This window comes from Nesoenas mayeri (genome assembly GCF_963082525.1).
Source record: "Nesoenas mayeri genome assembly, chromosome: 2".
Lineage (NCBI taxonomy): Eukaryota > Metazoa > Chordata > Aves > Columbiformes > Columbidae > Nesoenas > Nesoenas mayeri.
Window position 1 is genome coordinate 131,678,457 of NC_137543.1, and position 6,000 is coordinate 131,684,456.

The following is a 6,000-nucleotide window of genomic DNA, read 5'->3' on the forward strand; positions in this document are numbered from 1 at the left end:
GAACACCAGTAGAAAACCATATGGTCTATCGACACACGCCTTTACACTCCTCCACAAAATATGTTTTTACCAGCAAAGCACCTTGAAAAGTAATGACTATATGTAGGTGTAAACCACACCACCAGTCCTTGGTTAAACATTGGTGGTGGTACAGGAGGACACTTGGGTGGCATGGTTGAAAAATACATTTCTATAACAATTATGGTGCCTTAACTGTTTTGTTTTATTTTGTTTGGTTTTATTTAATTTGTTTTTGTCATTCCGTTGAGATAGAAATAAGTTATTTTGAAATTTTTACAAGACCAAATTTGTGAATGGTATGCTGTAACTGAAGGGGGTAGGTCACCAGTTTAGAACATGGGGCACAGAGATGCAAGTATCTACCTCATTTAAGGCACAGCTTTTTGGAAGTGGAAGGCTTTTTTTTTGGGGGGGAGGGGGAGGAGGAGGGGCAGGGGCAGTGGGGCACACTGCACACAGCAACTCTGCATAGCTCTTGAACAGTACTGTATGTGTGCAGTGGCTGTGTGTGCTTCCATATCTCCTGGATGACAACCAAGCATCATTTCTGACAGTCTCTCTTCAAATACATTTTTTTTTTGTAAAAAACTTTGATTTCTGCTACATATATTTTGCCAAAGCTAGATCTCATCAAGGCTGGTCTGACTGATCTTATTTAGCATTCTAATGAAGTGGGTCCCTGGAAGAACTGAGGTAATTTTTCTTTGGAATCTCTGAGTCCAAACATATGTAGTCTATAAAGTGAATGAGTTTAATTTTTGTTAATTTGGTGAGTAGAAAGTATGGTTTGATATTTTACTGCACAAAACATTCACATTAGCTTGGCTTTGAGCAGGATAAGTAATGCAAAGAGTTTTTGTGAGTGAATATTGATCTTTGATTCTATGTTTAGAGAACAGGTGTAGTAATATCTATTTTCTTACTTGAGTGGTGAAAATTTTCTCCATCTTTTTTCTCAAAATTGATGGGTAGGCTAGAATGCCTTTTGTGCTATCCATGCCTATTGAGTCAGCCAACTATTAAGATTTTTAATATGAGAAGAATTTTACATAGTCAGCCACATGGCCCCATTTCCTTTCATCTTCCTTGAAGTACACACCGCAAATCTAAATTTTTCAAAATTTTATGTGTGCGAATAGTCTCACTGAGGTTAATAGGAGTTGATTTGTATGTTGTTAGTAAAGTACACAGAATTCTTTGCACACTCATTGCTTTAGTTGGTGTTGCATGAGGAACATAATTCTTAAGGTATTAGGGACTGCAGCAAAAACTAGTGCAATCTAGACACTTACATTAAAACACTTCTAGGGCCTTCGAATGAAAGAATATTATTCCTGCCTGTATTTTCAGGATATTTTCATAACAGAACTTTGCACAGCCAGCCCATTGGAAACACCTGTGAGTTGTAGTTGACTATCATGGCTGCTTTTTTGTAGAAAGTGAAAAATAGGAGAACTGACTAGCCCTGCAGTGCAGGCAAAAGCACAAGGGTGGAGTAATAGTAGAAATGGAAAAAAGAGAGAATAAAAATGGCTAGATATGCTGGGAATAGTCTGGAGTATTTTCTGGACATGTCTAAGAATAATATTACAGCACATTTCACAGCCAGCCAGTGATTGCATGCACTAGTTGTAGTCTCTAGGCAGGGATTATTCATTTCATACATCATTTAGAATTAATTGTAGTGATTCTGCAAAGTCAGTACATACCCTGGATGCAAGATTAGGAGAAACTGGTTTTGTTTCAAAGCCTTTTGATGTTTCTGTTTTAAAGTATTTCATTTTTCCTTAAACAGCACCCAGACTGGCCGATGATATGCAACCCATTCTCTTCCCTTTTGGAAAATAAAACATTGTCAAATGAAACTAAATCTTTGACAGTCTTATGAAAATACACACATGTGCCTACCTATTTCATAGTGGAAGGATAAATTAAGTTCAGGGTTTGTAGGCATCATCAAATGAGACTCAAAGAGGAAGACAAGCATACGGATTTGACAAATGAGAGCCCGCATTCAGAACTCTCAGAAATACAGCATCCATTTATGTTTGGAGAGGATTACATGTATGAATGTGTATCCTCACAGAGAAGTTCTCCCAAACTCCTGGGTAATGAGAAACACTGTATGTTCCTCGATGAGAATGTAATAACTAAGAGTCTGTCATGTGTCCCTCTCAGGTGGGCATCCCATGCTCATCCCATGCCACCACAGAAGGCACTAGCACAGTCCTAAGGTCTGGTTTCCTTGGTAATCTGGATACAGCTAAAGCTTGCGGTCTGAAGAACATTTACAATATTTTGAAGAAGTCTAAGACAGAATTGTAGCATGAGTTTGCCAGTTGTAGAGAAATAATATTGCACATAGGTCCATTTTGACTAACCACTTATGACTTTCAAAGTATTTATAAGCAATCAAATGCTATTTTCAATAAATATATCAGTATTATAATTCAGAATAATTTTTTAAGATTTTATAATTACATGTTAATAATCATGGTATTTCAGTACAGGGGAAAAGTCTTCAAAGTATTTCACCAGTGTCTAACTGAACTAAAGTAATGCAATGCCTCTCAACACTTTCCAGACTTAAGGTAATTTCATATCACATTGAAATATTCATTAAAAAGTCTAACATAATTTTGAAGGATCTGATTATAATAATTTTCCATCTGTTTCTGGCATGGTCTGGTCTCACAATTTGAAATACTAACAGATGGATTGTCCCCAAGATATGATTCATGCTTCATAGTTATTAAGTGTGCCAATCAGAATATTTTGATAACATTTATTATGTCAATGCCAGTGGAAAACAACAGCAGAAATCTCTGACATTTAGAGAAAATATTATTTAAATTACACAGAACTTTCTGCTTGGGTATGCATTTTTTGTTTCTATCTGTCATGCATTTCAGCAGTCTATCATTTAATTCTGTTGTTCCTTAAAATCATATCATTTCAGCCTTTCTTGCAATATTTAGTTTATAAAAGCCAGACATAAGCCTGTGACCCTCAGAGTATCTTCTTCTGTTATGAGTATGCATAAGGAACTTTGCAAGTGTTATATTACTGTCCTCATGTTAGAAATGAGAAAGCTAAGGGAATATGAAATGAAATGGCTTGTTCAGAGACACCCATCAGGCTGAGGGCAGAACTAGTACTGAACATCAGACCTCCTGCATTTCATCGCATCAGAGTTGTAACACTAGAGAAAACTCTCTGTAATTCCAGCATTTCTGGGCAACATACAGAAAAAAGGGAGGCCCATAAATAAGTCTTGTACCACTAAAGATATTGAAAAAGCTCATTAGCAAACTCCTCTGTCCTTGCATGTTTTAGCAGAGTTTTTTGTCAAATAAAGTCTAGTCCGTGCTTTTGCACTGGGCTGTGAAGAGCCAGGCCATATATGCCCAAAGACAGAGTGTATACTCTGTCATGCACGATAGTTAAGGGAGGGAGTTTGCCCACACAGTCCTCTGGTTACACTTAAAGCTACTCTGTCAATACCAGTATCAATGAGATTGGCACTCAGAAAGGGAAATATCAGTGCCTTAATCCTTGGCACTCACTGCCTCTTTCTCCTCACCTTTAGATATGTGATAGGAAATGGTCTTCTAAGGCACAGTCAGTTCTTTTGAATTATAAACATTCCTTTTGAGCTACAGAAGATGATGTTCAGAAATCCAGTTACCCTTTTAGTAGCTGCAGGGGTATTTTGGAGGGAAGGAAGGATCCCTTCCTCTGCATCTGAAGTGATGATATGTGTGGCTTGTTGATGGAAGATTTTGAAAAGACTGCTGGATGCCCAGGGAACGTTGAGCAATCTGAGCATCGCACAAAGAACACCGGAGATTTCCAGTGCTCAGAACTCAGGCCAGTCTAACATCTCATGACAATTTGAGCACTAGCAAAAGGCAGGCCCCAGCCCCAGACTGAGCTCTGCCAAGCCTCAAAGATCAGTTGCAAGTTCCTGAACATGGGTATACTTAAAAAATTTGCTTTATCCTCCCTTATTACCTATGTCCATGTACAGATCCGGCTACAACCTGCTTCTAAAGCAATCTTAGAGGTACTGACTTATGAATGGTATTTACTTCATGTGTTTGCACTCTCACTGCTTATGTTATTGAAGATACAGAATTTCTTTCTTTGTTGTGGCTACCATATTTCCATTGTGATGGCAGTAGAATATATATCTGTAGGGGTTTTCTACATTTGCTTCTCTTAGGCTCTCAGACTTCAACATCTTTTTCTGTTATAAAGAAGAAAGAGAGATTAAAAAGATTAGAATCTGTGGGGTTTTTTGGGGGGGAGGGGAGAGAAGATGAGTTAAGGTTTACAGTTCTTAACAAGGAAAAGGGTTATTGTAACAATCACTACTGACTAGCTTCTGGCTATACACTGTACTTATAATTTAACACTACACATATCTTTCTCTTTTGCATACTTTACTATGCGCTTTTATATGTGATAACTGCTGGATGATCTGGATAAAAATGCCAAGTATTTTTTGTGTGGTTCCTAAAGTTGCTGTCATCCATAAAGTTATGTACTTGAGCCACCCACTCTTGGGAGCTCTCAGCAGATCCTGGCAAATATTCTTTCTCTCCTCTTACATACTTCATTAATTATCCACTTTTGTGATAAACTGGCCACTGAATTAAATAGACCTGTAGCCTAATCAAATATGTTGATCTTATATTCTTACAAACACCTGTCAAAAGATCTTAAAGTTTATGTTTAAAGGGTTTGAAATGTACAACTCAGAAATTACAAATGGCCTAAGAATTTTGTAAATTGCTCAGCAAAAGGCTCCCAACAGTCCCATTAGGAGATCTGTGATCTGCTCACACAGACAAATCATGGGAATTAAAATAAAGTGTTATTCAACATAGAAAAGATTTATTGTAAATTATTTACTTATGGCAAACATGACTTTTCTACCTTGAGAAGAGTACAGCAAATTACTGAGCCCCTTCAAAACCAAGGGTACCCTAAAGAGCAAAGGAATTTTCTTCCTTTGTTGTGATACGTTTCCTGAATGCTATTAAACCCATCTTGCTTCCTCTATACAATGAGTAGCAACAAAAAAAAATTAAGAATATAGGGAAAATACTAGTTACAGTTCTCTTAAGTACATATACCGTCCAATAGGGGACCACCAGACACTTGAAGAAGGGAGAGGTAATATTAATTTCATTTTATCAAGGTGATACTCTCTTCTAAGACCACACAGCAAGTTACTGGCAGATTTCAGACAGAATCTGTAAGTGTTGGCTCCTAGCTGTGTTCAGACTGAAGTGTTTGACTTCCCTTTGCCCTGACAGTGGCACGACATCATTGTCCCAACCACAAGGAGCTATTGCATCTTCTCTACAGGATTCCAGTATATTTTTCTCACCTTTGGCACTACAGTAACAAACAGATTTGTTAAACTGAACACAGCAAAGTTCAACAGCTACCAGAGTTGCTGGCAGGAGATCATATTGTAAGCATTTGATTTATAAATAGCTGAGAAAGTTTATCTCTTTGGATTTACAAAAACATGCTGTCATGAAAACAGACTGCTGCTATTGTAAATACCATGGAGCACAACATACGTGAAGTTAAAGCTGAATTTGTCATGTGATTATCTATGTGCTTGCAGACTTCCCTGTCCAAAGCCTCTGCATCTGAACAGCACCCAGGATTTATAAAACAAAATAACAAAAGGTCCTGAGAACAGTTGTGCAGAGATATACTGCAAGTTTTCACTAGACCCAGTGGAGCAACAAATATCTTTGCATCCTGTTTCATTGTCATGAATCCTTTGGTATCTATTTTGCTTGCTCTCTGGCTGTTGGATGCAATTAGTTCATCTGAAATTGCATGCTAAAAGGCCCTATTTAACAGCTTGCAGTATATAATCTTATATTGTTCTGGCTTTGACATTTCTCCTTCACATATGCAGCATTGGGGTAATGGTACTACTCTTTGTCATCT